This window comes from Panthera uncia, assembly GCF_023721935.1.
Source record: "Panthera uncia isolate 11264 chromosome B2 unlocalized genomic scaffold, Puncia_PCG_1.0 HiC_scaffold_25, whole genome shotgun sequence".
Classification (NCBI taxonomy): Eukaryota; Metazoa; Chordata; class Mammalia; order Carnivora; family Felidae; genus Panthera; species Panthera uncia.
Genome location: NW_026057581.1, coordinates 4222193 through 4248611, shown reverse-complemented (window position 1 = coordinate 4248611; position 26419 = coordinate 4222193). Strand labels below are relative to the sequence as shown.

The window sequence follows — 26419 nt, the reverse complement described above, 5'->3', positions numbered from 1 at the left end:
AACTATGAAATTAAAGGGAGAGTAAGAAACCATAAACGTAGTTACCACCTAGAGAGCTTCTAGGTTATGAATAGCTTGAATTCCAAAGTTTGTAAATCAGTTGTTGAGAATGCATGATAGAGTTGCCCAAAGAAATTGTGTTTTAAATGGTGGTGAAGTTCTCAATCTCCCCCATAAAGTTTGTGTAACTTAGGAGAGAACAAGGAATATTGAAAGAGTAGGGAGAATCCAGAAATTCTCCATGATTGTTTTGTGGGAGAAAAGCAGAATAAAGAGGGGCGCCTGGGTGGGTCAGTTGGTTGAGCGACCGACTTCAGCTCAGGTCACGATCTCACAGCTCGTGAGTTTGAGCCCGGCGTCGGGCTCTGTGCTGACAGCTCAGAGCCTGGATCCTGCTTCAAATTCTGTGTCTCCCCCTCTCTCTGTCCCTAACCCACTCACATTCTGTCTCTGTCTCTCTCAAAAATAAGCAAACATTAAAAAAAATTTTTTTTAAAGAAAAAAAAAAAGAAAAGCAGAATGAAGGAAGAACTATCATTCCTAAGGAGCCCTCTCAATTGTCTCCAAGCTATTGACAAGCTAAGGGAGCATGGCCTTTGGCCATCCAAAGTTGGATGGAAATGCCAGTGGAAATGTGGCCACACAATTTTTTGTGTTACAAATTGAGTGTAGACACATACCTGTATATATGTATACATACAACCCTCCCACATATACACACGTGTACACATGTATACACACATGTACATGTTTACACACACACCGATTTAGGGGTCAAAGGATCTCTTGGAGAGGAGCAGTTTCCATTTCCCAGGATTCAGTCTTTGAGTCTCTGGGTGAAACACTGGGGATGAGACAAGGATGGCCCAGACTCCGCACATTGATGCTGCCATTACTTTGGATCTTTTATCTGAGCCCTTGAATGCATGTATTACATACCCCCAGAGCCACATTTTAATCTGCTCCTCCGCAAGATAAATGTTTATCAAAGAACTCTGTGTTCTATGATGCGTGAGGTATGATGCATGCATCACCATGCACTATGATGCATGAGGTAAGCTGCACGGTCTTATTCTCTGTCTCATGGAGAATCCAAGCAAAGCTTTCTTCCCTAGGATAGGATCTGCATGTTTTGTGTTCCTTCATAAAGCTCATGCTGGAGCACAAGTCACATGAAACAAGTTCTTAACTATGAGAACCAGACTGCATGTCTCTGCCTCACACCATATACACAAATCAACTCAACATGGACTATTGGCCTAAATGTTAAAACGAAAAGTATAAAACTCCTAGAAGAAAACATGGGAGTAATTCTTTGTGATCTGGGATAGTGGTCAGGTACTGGTTTCTTAGATAAGACACTGAAGTCACAAAATGACAAGAGAAAAAGTAGATAAATCGAGCTTCATCAGAGTGAAAACCTTTTGGGCTTCAAAGGACGTTGTTAAGCAAAGGACACGACCCTACAAAATGAGAACGGATATTTGCAAATCGTATGTTTGACACAGGATTTGTGTCCAGAATATAAAGAGATCTCTTACAACTTACAATAACAAGATACGTAACCTGATTTTTAAAAATGGGGTATAAGTTTGAATAGACATTTCTCCAAAGAAGATATCCAGATGGCTAACACAGACATGAAAAGATGCCCGGAGTCATTTGTTGTTAGGGAAATGCAAATCAAAACCACAAGGGGATACTAGTTTGCACCCACTCGGATGGCTAAGCTGAAAGGGACAGACAACGAGGAGTGGACGTGAGGATGTGAAGTTGGAACCCTCCTGCGTTGCTGGTGGGAATGTAAACTGGTGCAGCCACTGGGGAAAATGATTTCGCAGTTCCTCAAAAAGTGAAATACAGAATTACCAGATGATCCAGTAATTCTTCTCCGAGGTATATACCCAAAATAAATGAAAACAGATGCCCACATAAGCACTTGAACATGAATGTTCATCAGAAGGATCTTCCATAATAGTCAAAATACAGAAACAACTCCGATGCCCACAAACTAAAAAATGGATAGACATAATGTAATATATCCATACAGTGGACCATCACTTGGCCATAAAAAGGAGGTAATGATACTTGCTACATGAATGAACCTTGAAAACATTATGCTAAGTGAAAGAAGTCAGACATCAAAGGTTGTACATTATGTGATTCCACTGATACGAACTGCTCGGGATATGCACATCCATAGAGATACAAAGCAGAGTAGTGGTTGCCCAGAGCTCGGGAAGGAAGAGGCAGAAATGGGGGGTGTTTGCTGATGGGGAAAGGGGCTTCTTCTGGGGGTGATGCAAATATTCTGCAGTCAGGTAGCAGTGATGGCTGAACAACTTTCTGAACATGCTAAAAATTGTGGAATTGTCTGCTTTAAAAGGGCAAATGCGATGGGATGTGAATTATGCCTCATGGAACTTAAAAGAAAAAAAACAACCAGAACTCACAAGATCCCTGCTTCCATGGAGGGGGAGACCCCGGAGCACCACTTACTCTGTTGTCAGCAGAGGGTGAGCTGATTAAGTACCACCCCCACTGCAATCACTAGAGACCTTCCATTCCCCGCCCCCTCCCCGATTTGTTTCAGAGGTAAGCGTCTGCAGATCGCGATCTGGCAGCGTGAGGAGTTCGTGAGAACACACAAGAATAGCATCCCACCTACTGAATATCTGTCATCTCTGTTCAGATGGCTTTTCCCTCTCTCTCCCTTTAAAAAATCATTAAATGCATACGGATCCCCAACAGAAAGCTCTAGCCTTTGATTTGGTCTTTGATGTGGATCTTCTGGGTCATCTTCTCTGATAGCTCAGTGAGTTTTTCCTGGAACACTGATACTTCAATGGTGGTCCGGAGAAGGTGGGTGGTCCCTGACTAGCCAGCAAATCAACTCACTTGGTGGCAAGGCAGGGTGGGGAGGGGAACAGGATCCAGTGGGTGGGGGCAGGGGAGCCCTCCTTACACCAAGCAGCCACAGCAGCAGCAGGGGGACTGTGACCTGGGATAACAGAAGCTGGAAATCTGGATGTTTTAAATGTAAAGTCTTCATTTTTTAACGAAAATTTTAAATGTTTACTTATTTTTGAGAGAGAGAGACAGACAGACAGCGTGGCACACACAAGTTGAGGAGGGGCAGAGAGAGAGAGAGAAAAACATTGAATCTGAAGCCGGCTCCAGGCTCTGAGCTGTCAGCACGAGCCAGATGCAGGGCTCGAACTCACAGACCATGAGATCACCTCAGCCAAAGTTGGACGCTTAACCGACTGATCCACCCAGGCTGGGCTTCTTAAATGTAAAGTCTTCCTTTTTAAAATGCCTTTTTTAAACAGAGCATTTGTGGGCTGAGTTCCCACCAGAGGCCACAAATGTGTGACCTAGGTTCCAGGCCCTGCGCTGGCTCGTTTGTACAATGGACATCAAGATGTGAAGTCAGAAAGGGTGCGTTGAAATGGCCTGGGAGTTCATGTGGTTTGACCGCCTACCCCATGTTACAATCCCTCCTACACCAGATGGCCACCCTGCATTTAAGTAAGTTAATAATTCGAGCCAGAAAACATGCAGGTTTTTTTTTGTTAGCTTCTTAATAAAAAAACAAAAGTGGGGGGCATGGGTTAGACGGGAAGACAGAGCTATAGCTGCCTCGAGGGGGGCAGGACTAACGCACGGGGCTGGAAGGGGCTTCAGCGTTGATTTTGTTTGGATGCTTCTCTCTCATGACCAGCCCTAGCATTTTCTTTTAAACTCTCATTCATTAAAGCGTATCAGCATGTTTGGGGCTTCATTTTCCCAGAATTCCCAGAGGGAAACAGAATTTTCGACCTGGAGTGGCTCTCCGAACTACTGGGGTCTGACTGCCTCATTTTACACCTAACAGAACTGAGATCCTGAGGCTTGAACTGTTTGCTCGAAGACTGCCAGACATCGGCGACCAACTCTGACTGCACGTTTAGCCTACAACTTGTAACTCATAACCAGGATCCAGTGTAAGTGTGATGCTTTGAAATTTCCTGTAGCCTTTTGTAAGGGACTCAAGAGCACTCGTGTTCTTATTTTTATTTTTTTACATGTTTATTATTTTTGAGAGAGAGCGAGAGTGAGTGAAAGCGAGAGAGCGAGCAGAGCACAAGCCAGGGAGGGGCAAAGAGAGAGGGACAGAGGATCTCTATCCTGACAGCTGATGGCCCAGTGCAGGGCTTGAACTCACAAACCATGAATGAGATCATGACCTGAGCCGAAGTCGGACGTTTAACCGACTGAGCCACCCAGGCATCCCTGTGTCTTTAAAGATAAAAAGATTTACCAAAAAAACACAAAAAACAAAAAACAACAAAAAAAAAAACCCATACACAAAAACCTCCAACAAGCAATAACCCCCACCCCCTGCTATTTGGTTCACTTTCCGAGCTACCTTAATGGAATTGTGCGATAACTCACAATGTTATCTATACGTAGAACCTACTAGAGATTACTCAGGATTCTGAAGACAGGGTTGGCACAAACCACAGCGATCCCCACGACTCATTTTACCGGTTCCCCATCTTCCCGATAAAACCCTCTCGAGAGCTGCCACTACGTTTTGAATTCACTTGTGTTTGGCTGCCTTTATTTGCTGTCTCCATGAGACTTGGCAGATAGCGGGAAGGCTGAGGAGGAGAAAGGAAGGACTCCAAGAGCCCCCGAATTTAGTGAATGCATCCCTAGATAATTGAAAACTGTGTCATTTGGCACAGAACTCTCGGAGTTGAATTCTTTTGGTCACTAGGCATGAGGAGAAACAGGGCCCAGCAAGTGGGTGGAGAAGGGCCTGTGTGATCATGCCCTTGGCTTGCACTGTGGGGTCCCCCCCCTCTTGGTACAGCACCTACATACGGATTTGACAAGCCAAACTAGGAATAAAAACACAGGCAGCAACAATGACCCCTTATTAAATGCAGAGATAGTTATGAGTCCCATTAAAAGTCAACAGAAGCCTCCGTTCCGGTAATCATCGAGATTCCCTTTTCCTGCATTTGTGCTCGGCCCTTCTCTTTAATTATACAGAGTTGCCCCCACAGGCCCTCGCAGTGACGGGCAGGGACACCATTACTTCAGCAGGGGATCAGAGCTTTTGAGATACATCGTGCGCCCGCCTTAGCCAAATGCGAAATTTCAGCCTGCGTCTGCGCTAAGTGCGGTCGGTCAGGAACCTTCTAAACCTTTTGTGCGAGTCCAGGAGGGAAAACAGTCTGGCAGATTCTGACAAGCATCTCTTCAAGAGCACATTTGTACGGGGTGAAAAAGCCCAGGCCGGCTGCTGCTGGGTCGTCATGGCAACAGACATACACATCATTGACGCGTCAGCTTCTGCAATGAGCACAAAGTAAGGAAACCTTCCCCACATGAGGGCATGTGGAATGAAGGGATGCGTCCTCCGTGCAGCCTAATCACGTGGTGTTTTCCGTCCTTCCAAGGGGCTCGGGGGGGGGGCACGCGGCCCTCTTTATGGCCTAGATGTGACCCAGGGGAACATTCGCAGATCTCCCCCCCCCCCCCCCGCTCTGTGTAGACTTCAGGACGTCAGTCACGTTTACCAAACCCTCCTTTCCTTTTCGAAGCCTGGTTACTAATTGATGGCAAACAGTATGATAGTAACTGGGGAGGAGAAGGAAGGGCCTCCTTCGCTTAGTCCTCCCGGGAAGAAATTTCCCTAGCTTTCCATGGAGGTTGTGTGGGGCGCTCTTATGTACTGAGGCAGGGGGTGGCCTTTCACAGGCCTACAGAAAGAGAGGTGAATCGTGGCTTGAAAGCCTTCTCTTGGAAATGGAGTTCTAAAAATAATAAATAGCTATTCACTCAATACTTCCCGAGGCGAGGGCTTCAATGATGCACTGGAGCTGTAGGAATTAAGCCCAGAGGGGTGGAAAATTTAGACCGAGGGGAAGCTGGATCCCTGAAGGTAAACTTCAGTGATTTCGAGTGGAGAACAAGGATGAAATGTACCCCCCCCCATTAGTCTCGAAGGAAACCCACAGGAGCTCTATTCATGAGAAGTAAAATTAGCTTCATGTTCAATTTGCATGACATTTACGGCAGTAAGCATTCCACAGCATGACTTAATTGTGGCTGAGACACCTAACAGGAAAGGAGAAGAAAAGGAAAAGAGAGGGTTCGATCCGCTGAAGGACAAATAGTCACGAATCCAGGAACATTTAACGACCCGGTGACGGAGTGTACCTCACAAACAACAACCCACGGCTCACGAAAGTTCCACTGACGGTGATGAAGTTTCCTCAACTGTTTCATTACTTCTTTCCTTCCTGTAATTATGAACATTCGTCAAATAAGCGCTGACTTTAAAATGTCAAACTGTCTCCTTTTAGTTTTGCTTTTGTTACCTTGGAACTTAGAAAAACATTTTTTACCGATTCCGATTTTTATTCTGGGTCGTCTTTAAAAAACCATCCCCGGGGAAAAAAAACCTAGGGTAAGGATCCCTTCCCTGTACGGAGGGGATTATAATCCCTGCTAGGTATTGCGCTTAGACACGGTCGATCAACAGCCTAGAGGCTAAAGAAGCTTAAAGAAATTAGCTTTTTTCCCCCCAGAGATTTCACACTGGTGTCCAGTCAGGTGGCAAACATTTTGGGGAGGGAGGAGGGATGGAGGGGCTGACACAGTGTTAAAAGAAACGACATAAATGCCTATTAGGCTTGGGGCACCTGGGTGGCTCAGTCGGTTAAGTGTCCAGTTTCGGCTCAGGTCGCGATCTCATTGTTCGTGAGTTCGAGCCCCGCGTGGGGCTCGGTGCTGACAGCTCGGAGCCTGGAGCCCGCTTCGGATTCTGTGTCTCCCTCTCTCTCTGCCTTCCTCTGCTCATGTTCTGTCTGTCTCTCTCTTAAAAATACATAATAGACATTAAAAAGATTTTTTTAAGTGCCTCTTAGGCTTTTGTTCTGCAGTTTGCTACAGCGCCCCCCCCCCCCAATTCTCCAATGCCTCCCCGCCCAGACTGCCCATTCGCTTAAGCTGCCTGCTCGAAGGCTTGGGTTCCCGGTCTTGCACACATTTGCTCATGCTTTTCTGCTTCTCTTCTTTTTGGTAGGCGTTCAGACGAAGAAGTCCCTTCTTCAAGAATTAAGTCAGGTCCTCCTCTTCCGGTCTGCTGGTCTCCCCCTGGCCATGCCTACCACCCCATGCCAGCGTCCTCGCGTTTACTTCTCACTTGTTCTCTACTTGGGTCCTGACGCTGAACAGGAAGCAGATGGTAAACTCCTGGGGGCTGTGATTTGCCGCTCTCGTGTCCTAACCCCGGAGAGCGGTGGCTGCGGTGTGGGAGCCCAGGAAAACGAGCCCGGGCTAGGGATGGATGGAAATGTGGGGGCCAAGACAGAGAGAGCATGCGCATTGGCACAATGTGGGAGCCAAGACAGAGAGAGCATGGGCATTGGCACAATCTCATCTGGACTCGCTTCCAAAGAAGAAGGGAAATGACTGGGGAGTGTTCAGAGCTCCTCGTGAGGGGGATGGTTCTTTTGGGAGTTGAGATTCCTCTTTTGGTTATTAGAATACTTAAACTACACAGTTCTGCTTAAAAGCCATACATAATTAGGGTTGTCAGAAGTGGGATGCACAGACCCCCATAAGTAATTGCATAATGTCACCCAGAGAAGCCATGGGAATGGATAGAAGTCTTCGGTGACTGCATCAGTTTCCTGTGGCTGCTGTAACAAATTACCACAAATTTAGTGGCTTAAACAAGAACACGTTTGTTGTGAAGGTCAGAAATCCTCAAATCAAGGAGTCAGCAGGGCCACCTTCCTTCCGGAAGCTCTAAAGGGAGATCTTTTCCCCTGACTTTTTAGTTTCGAGAGGCCACTTGCATTCCTGGGCTTGTGGCCCCATCCTCTGTCTTCAAAGCCAGCCAAGCAGCATCTTGAACTTTTCTCTTCGATTATCCAGCCTCCCTTTTATAAGGACCCTTGCAATTACACTGGGCACAAGCAGATAATCCAGAATAGTTTGCCTATTTTTTTTTCTAAGTAGCCTCCACGCCCAACATAGGGCCTGAATCCAGGACCCCAACCAAGATCAAGAGTCGCATGCACACCCCATGGGTTGAGCCAGCCAGGGGCCCTAATTTCCGTATGTTGAGATTACTTGATAAGCGTCATTAATTCTCTCTGTGGCCTTAATTCCCCTTTGCCATGGAACCTAACTTACAGTTCCAGGGACCAGAGCAGACTTCTTCGGGGGGCATTCTTCTGACTGCGGCCATGAGAAGCATGTAATAATAAGTGAACACCCAAGAAAATGACTGGTTTTCCTGGACTAGGTGAGAAAGCTACCCTATAATTCTGGTTTAACATAGGGGCTCCTGGGTGGCTTGGTGGGTTAAGCATCTGACTCTGGATTTTGGCTCAGGTCACGATCTCCCGGTTTGTTAGTTGGAGCCCCATGTCGGGCTTTGTGCTGAGTGTGGAGCCTGCCTGGGATTCTCTTCCTCTCTCTGCCCCTCCCCTGCTCGCTCGCTCTCTAAAAAAAAAAATCCTAAAAAAACTGTTGTATTCCATCTACTGATATTCTAAAATTGCTTATAGAATTAAAGAGCCTTTAACAAAATGCTACCATGATGGAGACACAACTGGTTTTGAACATTTTTTTGAACATTTTTGAACATTTTTTTGAACATTTTTGAACATTTTAAAAGAAAGGGGATGATGCAGTGAGTTAAAAGAGTGCTGCCAGAAAAACTAAAGAGTAGAAAGAAACTAAAACTTCAAAAATCAAGGTACACCTCTCATCCCCAATCCGCACGCACACACATTTAATTCTTGGGACTCCACACCCCTGAACTGTTTGTGTAGAACCTAGAACCATTCCATCCATCATTCCCAATCCTCCTGGTTAAGCACCATTTCTTGTGGCCATCCACACAAAACATGCGTGCTACTCTATTTGGGTGGCCAAACCCATTTAATCTCTGATCCGGGCTAGACCGGGCAGAGGGGTGGCAGGGCTTTCCACATAGAAAGTGGGGATGGGAGACCGAGAAGAAAAGGAAGATGAATGTATGTCATCCAGGGATTTTTAAGTGGTTGCAAGGAACTTATGTCAAAGTAGCCACAAAATCGTTCAAGGAAGGGCAAATGAATGTGAAACCATGTTTACTCTTAGAAACCCAAGCTTTTTCTGAAATCTTGGATTTACGGGGAGGGATGGACAGGAGAGCATATCTGTTTATTCCCGGATCCCTTTCTCTCCCCCTAATTTCTGAATGTGGGGTGTGGAGGCCCCATTACTGGAGGATGTTTCTTAAATGGTTAATTTTGCCCTACTGGCCACTTCCTTTCCCCTTTTGTCACTTCGGAATACATGCCAACTCTCTCCCCCCTCTCCTTTTTTCTCTGAAAAAATGAAATGAATATATAAAGACTTATTGGTGCTGAAAAAAAACCAACGTGCAGACAGAAGAATGTGGTGATGTTTACTGCCTGCTTTTCCTCTGCAGACTATTGTATAGAGGACACCCGTAATTGATTTGTCCTGAGGCTCTATTATGTGGAGAAATGGAAAAATGTCTCATCTTGGCAAGAAAGATAGTCATGGCAGGAGGAACTCAGATTTACAACACGTAGAGTCGGGGAGGCACTTCATACCCTTCCTGATTCTGCGGTCTCTCTGTGTACGCATGCTGAGCTACTGTGAACCAAATGTTGCCAACCATAGGTTACATAGAGGAATAAAATCATATTTGTCTCCAAGAAGCTCACCATACGGAAGAAAGAAACATAATTTCATTATTGTATAGTATGAAGCAATGTTTTCAGATGTATATAGATCCTGGGGAAATCCCAAAGGTGAGAAAAGAACTACATGTTCTTGAGAAAAAAGTTTGGTTGGACAGTCCTTAGAAACAGTTGTGTTTAGTGACAAGGGCCCGTGAGTGGATTTAGGTTTGTCAATAAATGTTAAAGTTTGATCATTGTACAAAATTACTCAGTTGGGAGCTATGGTTTTATAGAAAAGGTACATGAGTGAATAATGTGTTATATCCTTATTTCTTTCTGTTGAAGTCAGAAGAGATGTTTGATGTTGGGGTCAGAAAAAAACCAAAAACTAGAAAGTGGCGCCACCTGGTGGTTACTACCCAAACTGCTTGAATTGACCTTTTGCAATTTCAAATACAGTGATGTCATCTTGACTAACTCAGAAGTCTTCTTATTAATGCTTTATATAAAATTTGCAAACTGATATATATTCTCAGAAAATCAGAAACATAGGGAAAACATTTAAAATTCTGGCCAAAGAAAACCCAGTAATACCCAGAATAATCTACCACCAAAAAAGAGAGTTTGTATAGGATATTCGTCGTATGATATTGGCTTTCCATGATGTAACAAATAAGACTTTCTTACTCTGTTATTTCTTCATTTTTTAAAAGCACAGATTCATCCACACAGAACTTTTCAACATCAGTTGATCACACTGCTCTCCCCCAGTATTTCCGTCGACAAATACTATTTATTTGTTGAAAATTTATCCTATAGAACTTTCCACATTCTGATTTGGGCTGATTACTTCTTCAGGTGGTTGATTAACTTGTTTTTCTATTTCTTATATTTCCTATAAACTAATAGGAAGATCTAGATTAGATAAAATCTTGATTAGATTCCAGTTCAATGTTTTCAGTAGGACTGCTCACAAGTGATGCTGTCTGCTTCCTCTCTGTCAAATCCCAAGGTACACATGTCACTTGTACCATTCGTAGTGATGTTAAGACTGATGGATGAGCTCATGTGATGTCATTTGGATCCCTCCATTATAAAGGTCCCCAACAATTTCTCATTGAGAGTTTGGACATCTACTAATGATCATTGTCTCTACCCATGATTTCATGAGGACTACAGAATGATGATCTCATCAGCTTCTTCACAGCAAAGGAAACAATCAGCAAAACTAAAAGGCAATCGACGGAATGGGAGAAGATACTTGCAAACAACGTATCAGATAAAGGGTTAGTATCCAAAATCTATAAAGAACTTATCAAACTCAACACCCGAAAAACAAATAATCCAGTGAAGAAATGGGCAAAAGACAGGAATAGACACTTCTCCAAAGAAGACATCCAGATGGCCAACCGACACATGAAAAAATGCTCAACATCACTCATCATGAGGGAAATACAAATTAAAAACACAATGAGATACCACCTGACACCTGTCAGAATGGCAAACATTAACAACTCAGGCAACAACAGATATTGGCGAGGATGCGGAGAAAGAGGATCTCTTTTGCATTGTTGGTGGGAATGCAAGCTGGTGCAGCCACTCTGAAAAGCAGTATGGAGGTTCCTCAAAAAACTAAAAATAGAACTACCCTATGACCCAGCAATTGCACTACTAGGTATTTATGCAAGGGATACAGGTATGCTGTTTCGAAGGGACACATGCACCCCAATGTTTATGGCAGCACTATCAATAGCCAAAGTATGGAAAGAGCCCAAATGTCCATTGATGGCTGAATGGATAAAGAGGATGTGGTATACACACACACACACACACACACACACACACACACACACACACACACAATGGAGTATTGCTCGGCAATCAAAAAGAATGAAATCTTGCCATTTGCAACTATGTGGATGGAACTGAAGAGTATTATGCTAAGTGAAATTAGTCAGAGAAAGACAAACCTATGACTTCACTCATATAAGGTCTTTAAGACACAGACCAGATGAACATAAGGGAAGGGAAGCAAAAATAACATAAAAACAGGGAAGGGGACAAAACATGAGAGACTCTTAAATATGGAGAACAAACAGAGGGTTACTGGAGGGAGTGGGGGGGGGATGGGCTAAACGGGTAAGGGGCATTAAGGAATCTACTCCTGAAATCATCGTTGCACTATATGCTAACTAATGTGGATGTAAATTAAAAAAATTAAAAAAAAAGAATGATGATTTTATCAATTTTTCTTTTCCTTTCACATTTATAGCTACGATTCCCACATCATCTTTTTAGTTAGTCTGAAATACAGTTTGCGCAGGGAAGAAAGGACAGATGTGTGATTTCTTTAAAGTATATTTTGAAGATCATAAGGTGACAATGATATTTTCTGTGTTTCATTGTGAATTCAGACTGTTATATACTTGATGTATTTCAACCATGAGTGGGCATTTTTCTTTCGGTGCTCAAATTATCCCACCTTTGACCACTGTGCAGATTTCTAACACAAATACTCTAACAGGTGGTACAGTTGTCGAGAAAACAGGCAAACTCTTACACTGTTAGTGTAAATTTATTACTTTCAAGGAGGGCAATTTAACAACATGCGCCAGGAGGCTCAAAAATGTTTATACCCTTGTATCACACTTAAATAAATCTTTTCTATGAAAATAATCAGAGATGTGGACAAAAATTATACAAAGGTATTAATTCTAGTGAACGATTAGAAAGAGATGTCAATAGGCTTTGTTACATTTGTGTGATGAAATACTACATATACCATATTAAAAATCCAATTTTTGAAAAATTTTTACTATCAGGGGTACATTTTTTATGATATAATAATAACTGAAAGACTACCAAAATCTTATACATAATATGATCCCAGTTATTATATATAAATATGTATATAAACTAAAGACTAGGAAGACATACTTCAAAATGTTAACAATAGTTGTACCTAGGTGATGGTATAATAGAATATTTTTATGTATCCTTTGTACTTCATTTTATAAGTAACCTCCAATGATATGTATCACATTAGATCTTATTAAAAAGCAGCTCGTATTGAAATTTGTTGTGAGTCAAATGGATTTGTTATGCTCTGAATGATAAACCAATGTAAATGTCTCCTTTTGTGCTAGTGCAAATTGTGCAAGAAGGAAAACATTTTTTTCCCCTTAACCAAAAGATGGTTGTGACTTGGTTAAAGAATGAAAACAGAACTGAGCTGTAGTTTACACGAAACACAGGACAGGCGTGGTGAGGTCTGTTATATTTTCCCTCCTAGGATCTGCTCATTGCAATTAATTACACTTCTCCGAGAGTCAATTTCCCTGTGCTCTCCAATGAGCCAATCTGATATTTCAGCTTGATTCGTACTGTGAATGAGGAGCACCAATGCAGATTAACATAGATGTGTCTGCCGTTTGTAATGGATTCCACAGGCCATCTCCTCCCACCAATTTCTTTTTTGATAGTGACAATTTCTGATTTTTGACATCCTAATGTCTAGTTGTCACTTTCAAAAGGCTGACAATCTCTGGTCCAAACCACTTATTAAGTCCTTAATTTCTGCTTTCCCTTATTACCAGTGTAATAAGTATTCAACATAAAAAAAATAGATAACCCCGATGAGCTGAAAGAATATACAATTCACAAATAATTCTGTCAAAACACTTCTAATATGTTGGCATAAATTCTATTTCCTGGATCTATATGACTTAGCTTATCAGCTCTTTGGGGAAAAGATTCCTATCTAGTTTATGGTCTCCTTTGCACATAGGACACACACTTCCTGGGTATTTACTGATGCTGGAAATGAGCTCAGGTAGAGGAAGAAGAGAGCGAAAAGGAAAGCCCTTCTGGACAGGGCAACAACAGGGAAAAGGCACAGAGGGAGGAGTGAGCTCTGAGTGTTTGAGGCAGGGGGAGTCCAGTCCTGCCTGGTAAGAGGGATCATGTGGGGGCAATTACGGGAGGAAAGTGGTAGCAAATGTGGGAAGACTATGGCTGAGGATTTTGTTTGTAATACGAGTTGGTAAGGGACCATATTGAAATCTATTCTATTATATGAAAGTCCTTTATTCCTTAATTCCTTGAATCAAAGAATTGGTTTATAATGAAGGTTTGTGGCAAGGGGACCTGTGTAGAAATGGACCCATAATTTGATGAAATTAGATACATTTCTCTTGGGGGGGGTATAATTTACACAGGGTACAATTACCCCTTACAGCGTACTGTTCTATGAATTCTGACAAATGCAGACAATAGTGTGACCCCCATGACAATCAAGATATAGAAGACTTCCATCCAAAAAAAAGATCCCCTCAGACCTCTTGGTAGTCAACCTCTCTATCCAACCCTTGGTGGCCAATGATTTGTCTTCTATCCTTACAGTTTTGTCTTTCCCAGAACTCCATGTAAATTGAATCACACAGTATGTAGCCCTTTGAGGCTGGCTTCTTTCACTTAGAATAATGCATCTGAGCATAATCCAAATGCATGTATCCATTCCATTCTTTTTTATTGCCATATATATGCCATGGTTTGTTTAATCATCTACAAACCATAGATACACCATGGTGTGTTCAATCACCTACAACTGAAAGGCAATATGTTTCTTTTTAATATAACACATATAACTAATATTATACCTTCAACCTGCCAAAATGAGATTTCTAAGTTTCAGAGATTTATTTACTAATTGTCAAAAACAGTTGGGGACAGGAAAAAGAGAAAATCCAAGTAGAACATAAATTAATTTTAAAAATATGGATGTCACTACCCAGCAGACTCACTTTTCAGAGCAGTTGGAGAAAGAATGGCTGAAGGTCTCCAGGCCTGTGTCCTGGAGTAACCTCACTGACGACTGAGCAGAGAGGAAGGAGGGCGCTTGCCTGTACCCCCCAGAGCATTCTCTAGAGCCACCTCCCCTGCGGGAGGACCCCGTAGAGTTAAAAGGGCATTGGGATGAGAAACAGCTGATGTTTCTAGATCTTGCCAACGTCTTGTCTTCAGTTCTTCTCTATGCTCATTATAATCCATGGATATCCTTCCTACCACAATATCCTTTGATGGCACGAAAAGTGGTTTTCTATGTTTCTAGCTACTTATTTGAAAAATGAAGTTGCTATTATTTCTGCCTCACAACATTCTTGGAGGCCAGGTTGGTGACTCTGGGTTAAATCTCCCAGTTAGGTGAGTAGTTAGGCATGATAAAATGGGAAAGACAGAGAAGACGGGGAGGAGGGTGGGTGTAGGGAGGACAGAGGTGATGAGTAGAGATGTCTGCCTATTCATCTAACTCTAAGGGGAAGCCCTCTCTGCCTCATGCCCATTCCCACCTGCAGGTCCCGGTGTTCACGTGGCTGGTGGGAGCTCAAATAATCTGATTTAAGGTGTAGGCAGAGATGGAAAAAGGTTATTTAAAAACTTCTACTTATTACTCTAGGGTCCTTCTAGACAAAGAAATTCAAGTAAGTGCCTGGTATTTTTTTTGAATTTTCTGCTACTTGGAAATAATACCTTGGATTTATATAGGGAGTATCTACTGAACAACAGTGCTCTGGGAGGCCAGAGCTGGGGAAACGCTGGGTATCATGACAACGAGACTTGTTAAGGGTTAGAAATGTAAAAGCAGCATGGCATTTAAAAACGACAGGAACAAACTTCTGAGGAATGGTAGAGTAGGAAGATCCTAAGTTTATCTTGTCCCATGGATACAACTGGATGATACCCACATTAGTGTAAATAATTGAGAAGCAACCCAAAGACTGGCAGAACAGACTCTCGATAGCTAAATGTAGAGAAGAGACCACATTGAAGAGGGTAGGAAAGGTGGAGATTGGTTGAGAGCTAAACGTACTGTCCACGAGAGGGAGGGATACTGTGACCATCGAGAGGGGAGAGAAATAGACCCTCACACCAGGCACTCCAGGCACAGGGAACCTGCACAGGGAAAAGGAGTTCCCATAACTTTTGGCTGTGAAAAACAGAGAGGCCAAATTTGGGGTGTTCTTACCATCAGTAGGGCTTAATACCTGGAACTTCAAAAATCAGCAAGCTGGGCTCTGGGAGAGGCAGGAATGCAAAAGGAAACTGAGTCCCTGCCATTAAAAGGACAGCTTGACAAACAAACCACTGAGATACAGCATAGAGGCAGCGATTTGAAAAATGCTTGGGTTATTTGGGAGATTTATTTACTAATCTCAGAATATGTGCTAAAGGGGCAGGGATCTTTTTTTTTTAAATAATATTTTCTTATTGTTTATTTATTATTGAGAGAGAGACACAGAGAGAGAGACAGAGAGAGAGCGAGCATGAGTGGGGGAGAGGCAGAGAGAGAGGGAGACACAGAATCCGAAGCAGGCTCCAGGCTCTGAGCTGTCAGCACAGAGTCTGATGCGGGACTCAAACCCACAAACTGCGAGATCATGACCTGACCGATGTCGGGCACCAAACTGACTGAACCACCCAGACACCCCTAAAGGACATGGATCTTTGGGAGACCTCTCCAAGAACAAAAAAGACAGTGGGTACCATTTTTTTTCCCCTGCTCCCTGAGAAACAAGGGCCCCTTAGGGAACCAGCACAGCAGGAACATTCTCTGTCTGGCTTTCCAATAGCATGCCTTTCCTTGCTTCTGTGAATCCACCCACTGCAGCCTCTAAGGTGGTTCCAGGTCCCTTCACAGATTAGACATGCAAAACTTTGCTAGAACCATGTCCCCTCCCCCACTTCTCCTGAAGACCTTCCCTCTCTAATATGTCCTTGGCTGGAGCCCATCCAAAGCAATACCACAAGCCTATAGTGTGCAAGCATCCCCAATAGGGGGCCAGCACCACTCCAACGTGACTCTAGCCCCATGAAGAGGGGAAGATAAGCACGTACATCAGTTTGACTGTGGTCCCAGTAGGGGGCTGAGGCAGACATCTGTTCTGCCTGCTGACCCTGCCCACCAGTGAAAGATTCTCAGGGGAAAACAAAGGGAAAGGAGCCTGCAGTTCAGGGTTACTACATCTCTGCCAACTGTCTGCTCTGATTTAGCTCAAGGCCAAGGCAGCCTCAGACCGACCTGCTAATAACACAGGGACCAAACCTTGTTCACAGAAGGCAAAGAGAGCTATCGCAGACAACTGGACTGAGGGAAAATGTGGCTCAGTCACAACAGTTGGGTGCACCCAACACACACAGGAGACACCGCTGAAGCGCCAGGTTCTGGAGAACAGGGGACTGTGTACCATAGGCGCACAGGACCTATTCTTCACAAGGCCACTGCCTTCAAGAGCAGGAGACATAGCTGACTTTCCTAACACGTAGGAACAGACACAGAGAGCTAGTCAAAATGAGGAGACAGAGGAATATGTTCCATATGAAAGAACAGGGCAAAATCACAGCAAGAGAGCTAAACAAAATGGAGAAATATGCCCAATAGAGAATGGAAAGCAGCAGTCATAAAAATACTCAATGTACTTGAGAAAAGAGTGGAGGACCTCAGTGAGACCATCGATAAAGAGATAGAAAACATGAAAAAGAACCAATCAGGGATAAAAAAACTCAATAACTGAAGACAAAAACACACTAATCTGGGGGAAGGAAACAGAAACCCAGATCCAGGAGGCACAGGGAGCCCCAAACAAAATCAGCCCAAGAAGGTCCACATCAAGACACATAGAAATTAAAATGGCAAAAAGTAGTGACAAAGAGAGAATTTAAAAAGTAACAAGAGAAAAGGAAACCATTACCTACAAGGAAAAGCCCACAAAGCCATCTGCTGATTTTTCACCAATAACTTTGCAGACCAGAGGACATGGTGTAATATATTTAAGGGGCTGAAAGGAAAAAAATCTGCATCCAAGAAAACTCTATCCAGCAAGGTTATCATTCAGAACAGGAGAGATAAAGAGTTTCTCAGATGAACAGAAGTTAAAGGAATTCATCGCCACTAAGCCAGCCTTAAAAGAAATGTTAAAGGGGACTCTTTGAGTGGAAAGGAAAGGCCATAAATGGGAGTAAAAACAGTAGGAAACACAAAGGCAGTAAAATTAAGTATGTCTTTAAAAATCATTCAAATAATACAGAACATAAAAGGATGTAAATTATGACACCATATCCCTAAAACGTGGGGGAGAGGAGTAAAGAATGGGTTCAAACTTAAGCAACCATCAACTTAATGCAGACTGATAGATGCGTCAGATGTTAAATACAAACCTAATGGTAACCAAAAATTAAAAGCCAGTAACAGATATGCAAAAAATAAAGACAAAAGGGAATCCAGGTATATCACTGAAGAAACCCATCACCCACGAGAGAAGCAAGAAACACGGAACTAAAAAAACAATCCCAAAACAAGGAACAAAATGGTAATAAGTATATACCTATCAATAATTACTTTGAAAATGGACTGAACACTCCAATCAAAGATATAGGGTGACTTAATGGATAAAAAAAAAAAGCACAAGACCCATATATATGCTGCCTACAAGAGACTTATTTCAGACCTAAAGACACTTGCAGATATGAAAGCAAAGGGATGGAAAAGATTTCATCATGCAATCGGAAGTGAAAGAAAGCTGGGTAGGAATACTTAGATGGGACAAAATGGGCTCTAAAACAATGACCGTAACAAGAAACCAAGAAGGGCACTATATATTAATAAAGGGGACAATCCATCAAGAAGAAATAACGATTGTAAATATTAATGCACCCCACACGAAAGCCCCAAATACATAAAGCAACTAATAACAAACATAAAGGAAATAATTGATACTGATACAATAACAGTAGGAGACTGTAACACCCCACTTATGTCAATGTAACTTCTCTGACATCGAATGTAGCAGCATTTTACTAGATATGTGTCCTGAGACCGGAGAAGACAAAAGTGTCAAAATAAAAAAGCTTCTGCACAGCAAAGAAAACAATCAACAACAACAACAACAAAGACAACCCATTGAGTGAGAGAAGATATTTGCAAGGGACATATCTGATAAAGGGTTAGTACCCAAAATATAAAAAGAACTTATACAGCTCGACACCAGAAAAGCAAATAATCCAGTTAAAAAGTGGGCAGAAGGCATGAACAAACATTCTCCAAAGAAGACACAGGGATGGCCAACAGACACATGGAAAGATGCTCAACATCGCTCATCATCAGGGAAATGCAAATCAAAACCACAATGAGATACCACCTCACACCTGTCACAAGGGCTAAAATAAAAAAAACACACACACACACACACACAAGAAAGAGCAAGTGTTGGCAAGGATGTGGAGAAAAAGGAGCCCTCACGCACTGTTGGTGGGAATGCAAACTAGTGCAGTCACTGTGGTAAACAGTATGGAGGTTCCACCACAAATAAAAATAGAATTACCGTATTATCCAGTAATGGCGCTACTCAGTATTTACCCAAAGAATAGGAAAACAATAGCTCAAAAGGATATATGCACCCCTGTGTTTCTTGCAGCATTATTTATAATAGCCAAATTAGGGAAGCAGCCCAAGTGTCCATCCATCAATAGACGAATGGATCAAGAAGTGATATATACAAGAGATATTAGCCATAAAACAAAGAATGAAATCTTGCCATTTGCAACAACATGAAGGGATCTACAGAGCATAATGCTAAGTGAGACAAGTCAGAGAAAGACAAATACCATGTGATCCCATTCGTATGTGGAGTTTAGGAAAGAAAACAAATGAACAAAGGAAAAAAAAAAACAAAGAGAGACACACCAAAAAACAAAACAAAACAAAACAAAAAAAACAGGCTCTTAACTATAGAGAACACACTGATGGCTACCAGAAGGGAGGTGGGTGGGGGATGGGGGAAATAGGTGATGGGGATTAAGTACACTGATCATGATGAGCACCGAACAATGTACGGGCTTGTCGAATCACTATAGTGCACACCGGAAACTAATGTAGCCCTGTATGTTCACTATACTGGATTTACAATTTTTTTAAATGACAGGAACAGGTGAGGAAGTTCCTTCTGTCCCTCCACCCCTCCCCCAACCCCCCAGCAATGGTTGTGCCTTAAAACAAAGGAAACGTAAACAGTTTTTGTTTTAATTTAAACTGAATTTCTGAGGATAGCACCTTAAAAAAAAAAACAAACTCTTTTGAGAATATAATTGATCAAAATAAAAATGGGATGCTGGAATGGAGAAGACCATACAAATTAACTAAAGATAATGTGCTCAAGGCTTTAAAAAAAAAAACTATTTCCTGTGATGTGATGAATATGAATGTTCCAACGTGGCTTTGGAAACACTGTGGACTTTGGGGAGCAATCATTCTCCTCACTGAGTCCCTCTAGTGAGTTACTGTTCAGGGAGAGTTGGAAGCTGACTGTTTCTAGAGGGGAAGACTCTGGAAACTAATATAATACAAGGGCTTGAGTGGAAGAAAGGAATGTGTCGTAAGCTTCTTTATGACCCTAAGGGATGTTTTGTTTATGCTTTATTTAACACTTGGTACCTCAAAGCAAATTGTAAGTACATTCGTGAACAAAAGAAAACTGAAAAAAAAAATTGCGTGAGATTAAAAGCTCCAGAGATTGTTGGATTTTGAATCACAGACGAGTCATTTTTGAAAGCATGGTGTTCAGAAAGACAGTTGTATACATGAATGCTATTTACAGGTAAAACGAAAGGCGAAAAGCCTCTAGATGCTACCCAGGAGGGTGCGGGATTAATCAGGGCTTTCGTGTGCAGAAGAGGGAAATTGCCTCCATTTGTTGTGTTTGGCTGATAGTGTGGGTTTTATTAGGTGTTTATATTAGTGTGCATTTTGCCACACGCATAAAGGAGAGCCGAGTTTTATTACGTGAGGCCTCGCGAATTCAGATTTATGCTCAACATTACATAGGCTGAAGAGCATCTTTGTCTAACAGAGGAAACATGAGAGACCGAAGGGCGGAAGGAACAGATCAGTCTTCTAAAAACACTTTGGGAGGTCAGCACGTAAACAGTGGGGACACGAACCGTCATAAGTCCTTGTTCTTCCTCAAAAGTAAAGAGCCTGAGAATTTCTACAAGTCAGTCCTCGTTAGCCTGTTTTGAGTTACCGTCTATTTTCTTTCTGTTTTCTGTACATTTTTACAAGTGAACAAAAAACGGGTGCCTGGGTGGCTCCGTCGGTGGAGGGTCCGACTTCGGTTCAGGTCATGATCTCTCGGTTGGTGAGTTCGAGCCCCACGTCGGGCTCTGTGCTGACACCTCGGAGCCCCGAGCCTGTTTCAGATTCTGTGTCTCCCTCTCTCTCTCTCTGCCCCTCCCCCACTCACTATCAAAAAAATGTGTCTATCAAAAAAAGGAATAAACGTGAAAAAAATTTTTTAAAAAGGGGACAAAATGAATGTATACTGGCAAAAGAAACCGGTGGTATGACTTTAGAACATGAATTCCCCTGCGATGTCTTTGAACCGGTGACCTTCGCGGTATAGCGGAGGTCACAGTGGTCTTCAATGCAAGACTATGACAATTTTAAAGACAGCAAATGGGGGGACGTCGGGAGGTATATTAAACAAGAGGAAGCCCTTTAAGAGCTTCTTGATAAGTTATATGTATTTTTATAATAAACTGTGTTTACCATAAAGAATAAAACTGTAAAGGTACGCCCTAATGCGCGTTGTATGGTTGTGCAAGCTGACGAAACATTTTCATACGCACCGTCGTCCCGAGCGATCGGGACCCCAGCGAGGGGGGGGATGCCGCCCGCCCGCTTGGCGGGTGAGCCCGCAGAGGCTAAAGCGCACAGTGTCACCGGGGTAGCGGCCGGCTGCCGCCAGGGGAAGGGTTGGAGCTCCTCGGGGAAGCCCGAAGCCTCCCCAAGGTCAGAAGGGAAAGTGTGGGGGGCGACCTTGATGGGAGGGGTGGCTTACCGGGTGCTGGCGCTGCACGAGCCCTGCGGGGCACAGAACCGGAGGTGTGCGCAACCCAGGGAGGGGGTCACCGGTTTGGGGACGGCCTCTTACACACGGTGACCCACGAGCGGCTGGAGTTGGGAGGCCCCGGTGGGTCTGGAGGGAGGCATCCTCTGGCGAGCCCCAGGGGAGTCTGCGACTCTGTGCTGGGGAGGAAAGGGGCCCCCGGGGTGGGCCACCGCATCCTGGGGCCACGGGAGTTGCCCTCACCCGCCCTATTCCTCCCTTCCGCTCAGCCTCTGCACAGATGTGGGGAAACACAGTGTCAGAAGCCACCAGCAGGATGGGAACCGACTGAACAAGTAGGGAGAGGCGACTTTCAGGGGTCAACAGATAGCCAAGCAGGACTGGCACCCTGGAGGAGGCAGCCCTGGTCGCGGAGGGTGAACGGAGCCGGCCTGACTTCTCCCAGTTCTGGAGGGGGCGCAGGGGTCCCGGGTGGTCCGGTTGCGGTCTCAGTGGTCCCGACCACCCTTGTCTGGCATAGAAAAGAAACGGGGACTCAGGGTAGACGTTCCATCACGATGTGAACATTCTGTTAGTGTTTTCCTTGCATCTCTCAGATTCCCGAGCCTCTGGCACAGCTCTGGAGACGCGGTTCGCAGGGGATACCGCACGTCCCTTCCTCTGCGGTCAGACAGTGGGGTTCCGGAGTCGGCCTCTGGGGGACACCCGCAGCTGCGTGCATTTCATCTGGGCCCAGACCTTGAGACGTGGGGAGACACGGTAAGGTGAATTTCCGGAACAGGCAGAAACGGGGCCGGACTGAGCGTCAGTGAAAGAGTGACTCACGCAGCAGCTGGCTTGGTGCCTGGCGCGGGTCCCTTCCGGAGGAGAGAGCGGTGTCCCCTTGTGTTCCCTTCTCTCTGAGCCTTCGTCCCCACGCGAGCGAAAGGGCGTAATACAGATCTTTCTAGCTGACAGGGTAGCTGGGAGTCGGCAGCGGGAGGATGCAGGGGGAAGCACCTGGACCCACAGAAGTGTGAGATTTGAGTCATTGCTATGAGGTTGACACACTGGGACCCGTCCCCTGGGCCACGCCAGCGTCAGGAGGCTGCGGAGAGCAGTGGGTTTGGTCTGGTGTGGGAGGAGGCGAGGCGAGGTGCTGAGAGCTGGGCTGTGTCCCAGGCCGAGGGGGCAAACGCCGGAGGCACTGGGGTGACCCGAGGTGCAGAGCACTGGAAGGGAGCACTGAGAAAAGCCGGTGCCCAAGAGCCCCAGGGCAGGAAAGGATGGCTGGACACTGACAGGCTACGTGCTCTGAGCGGCTTCTCACAGATGACCCGAGGGGAGACCTGGAAACGAGTCCCACGGCCGTGGTGGGGACGTCACGGGCCCCCACATCACAGATGACACAGAAATGCCGCTGAAGGCGAAGAGAATCTGTAGTCTCACCTGAGGACTGGGTTTCTCATCTTACAAAACCAAGCAGCTTTGTTTTAACTGTGAGGTTAAATTCAACTTTGATCCAATGTGATTTAACTTCTATTTAGAAGGAAATCGAGTTGTTGTCCTTTGGGGGAATTATAACTATGTCTGGGCTAGTCTTTTAAAAGCTGAATTAGGGGCGCCTGGGTGGCTCAGTCTGTTAACTGTCCAACTACAGCTCAGGTCATGATCTTACGGTTCATGGGTTCGAGCCCCGCATCGGGCTCTATGCTGACAGCTGAGAGCCTGGAGCCTGCTTCTGATTCTGTGTCTCCCTCTCTCTCTGCCCCTCCCGTGCTCGTGCTCGTGCTTATGCTCCATCTCTCTCTTTCAAAAATAAACAAACATTAAAAAAAAAAATAAAAGCTGGATGAAATCTGAAAGCTAACCTACATGATTTCCTTGAGAACTCAAGACATTCCTTCACTCTTTTCCTTCTGGGCGCAGGATTTATTTGCTCTTGATGCAAAACACAACATTTTAACTCAAATTAGGGAGAAAAAATGGAGAGGGGTAACAGGGCAGCCAGAAAGCTCCTGGACCCCAGTAGGACTCCTGGGGTCCCTGTAACTGTCTCTTACTCTCCGGGGCCAGGACAGCCATGCCCCGGCCTCTGCTCTCCAATGTCGGTCTGATTCTGGGTCTCACCCTGGGCAAAGCGATATACAGCTTCTACAGCCACATACAGTGTCATAGAAAAAAGAATGTAGCGTTGACAACTTGTGTGACACATTCTGAACTGTAATCATTTCCTACTGATTGGATATAGTACCCGAGAAGGTCCCACTGATGTTCCCAGAGTGTAGATGAGGCGTCGTGGGACTCCAGAGGGGTTCATTGTCCCTGATTTGCTTAGAGCTTCCCCTGAGAGGGGAACAGGTATATGAAGACCATTGAGATCTTGGGCGTTGTCCACACTGATGTCTACCCATGTAGACCATGTAGCCCTTGGGGACTGTCTACCTATGTGTTTTAAAGTTTATTCATTCTTAGAGAGAGAGTGTATGTGTGTGCAGGGAGGGGCAGAGAGAGAGGAGAGAGAGAATCCCAAGAAAGCTCCATGCTGTGCTGTTAGCACAAAGCCGGATGCCGGGCTCACACCCGTGAACCATGAGATCATGACCTGAGCTGAAATCAAGAGTCAGACACTTAACCGACGGAGCCACCCAGGCACCCGTGCCCATGCTTTTTGCCTAGGGACCTTGTCACCTGCAAATGATCCTACCCTATACAAATACGCCCAATAATGGGATACTACTCTGTAACGAAGGACAAACATTCACACGACAACATGGGGGAACCTCAAACCTGTTAAGCTAAGTGAAAGAAGCCAGACTCAAACGACTACAGACTGGAGGAGTCCATTTATAAGCTATTCTGGAAAAGGCAAAACCATAAGGCAGGAAGCAGATCGCCGGCTGACAAGGTCTAGGGAGGGGCTCGACAACAAAGGAGCAGGAGGGAAGGTTGGGGGGTGGAACGTCTAGATCTTGCTTGTTGAGGTGGCTGTACAGCCCCAGATGTTGTCAACACTGATGGGACTATATACCAAGAAGTAAAAGTACGCTCTATAAAAAGACACTCTGCAAATTATGCCTCAATGGATTTGACCAAAAAGAAATGTTTTTAAAGAACCATTGACCAAGAATGGGTGACACAGATGTTGAAGTGAAGAGTCAGTCATGAAAAAAATAAGATGTATTGATGGATTTATAGGGGAATGGATGGAAGGCTCGATAGGAGATAAAGCGAGTCCAGTGAAACTCAGTGGCAGAATCCAGGGGGTAGTTGTATATAGATGCTCCCACTACAATTCTTTCAACTTTTCTGTATGTGAAAATTGTTGCCAATGAAATCTTGGAACACATTTAAAGAACACATCTAACACATATCCTTCACGATTGGTACCATTTAGAGGGGGCTTGCAAGCCCACAAAATCCCTTCCATGCCATGGCCTCTGATGGGCTCAAAAGAGCATGTTTTCTGATCCTTTGAAGCCATGCTGATAGAAGTAAAGCTTCCCCTTGTCCAGAGGGGGAGTCTCCCGAGGTTCTTTGCAGGCTCCTTTACATGTGTTTACTTGTTTTCCTTTCACACAACGTTAGCAAGTGAATCCTCTGGGCTTTGTGTCACTTGCTCGGAAATTGAAGGATTGGATTAATTTGACTCTATGGATAACAAGTCCTCGGGGAAAGAAACTTTGGGCGGCAGAAATTCAGAGTCAGCAAATATCCCAGACCCTGTTTTTTCGGGATCTTGCCCGGCTATGCAGTGCACGGGCTCCAGCCCTAGATGCCTCTCTCCATTTTGTGACAGGGACAAGTGTCAAATCACCCACTCACAAGCACGAGAACACCTCTGGTGCCTTGGAAACCGGGCGTCATGGGACCAGCCCACAAGGGGACAGGGAATGGTCTTGTTTCCCAGTCGGCATTCATTTTGGCGGGGGGGGTGCAAAGATTCACTCTTCCGGGAGCATGTGGGGACTAGTTCCACCCTACATTACCATGTGGGGACAGTGGGGGCAGTGTGGCAAAGCTACAGAGCCCCAGACTCCAGGCGAGGTGAATAGTTAAGTGCACGCTCCAGTCCACATCCAATACAATCTCTTTTTACAATTATGGTCTTTGTGTGTGTGTGTGTGTGTGTGTGTGTGTGTGTGTGTGTGTGTGTGTATTTGAGTGAATCAGATTAGATATACTCAAACTGCCCGAACCCTGCAAACCTTCGTGTGCATTTATTTGGCTGTATGAACCCCGTCTAAAGAAATTCAAGGCTGCTGATGGACACAGAAAGGTATGCAAGTTAGGTGGCTACATGAGACAAGCAAGTTGCAGAACAGATCCGAGAAAACAATATGTTTAGAATGTTTTAGTCCAAGAAATGAGAACACTATGCTGTATGGTCGTGGGCTGGGGGGGGGGGGGGGGGGTTCTAGATGACTTCCTCCCCTCTCCCTTATGTGTTTGTATATTGCTTGATTCTTGCACCACAGAGACGTGATGGTTTTGTATCAGCTCAAAACGGAATGAAGATGTTTGTTTTCTAGCGTTACTGCCCAAGCTCGTGGTTTTCACAGCCTTGACAACTGGTGTGTGTGTACATGCACACACACACACATGCACACACGCACACACCTTCATATGGACTTAAACAATTTCCGATCTTGCTGTTTCTGAGGAAAACCCGGCACGCACAAAGTGGGTGATGTTTGGCTCACATATTTCAAGATGGTTTTCGTCTCCTGGAACCCTCCTCCCCCTGCCCCCACCCCCAACTTAATACACTAGCTTCACGTTACCCAGAAAATGTGCTCTTTTGCTAATTTTCTGCTTTTAAGCAGAGAC

General features: G+C 44.5%; 1 long non-coding RNA gene across 1 annotated transcript; it reads right to left on the bottom strand.

Moving 5' to 3' along the window:
* Positions 1-9512: 9512 nt before the first annotated feature.
* LOC125939425 (uncharacterized) lies at positions 9513-23081 on the bottom strand. Its single transcript, XR_007463051.1, has 2 exons — positions 22436-23081; positions 9513-22348 (listed from the first exon to the last, which is right to left on the bottom strand). It is a non-coding gene; the product is annotated as an uncharacterized LOC125939425 (long non-coding RNA).
* Between the last annotated feature and the right edge of the window lie 3338 nt (positions 23082-26419).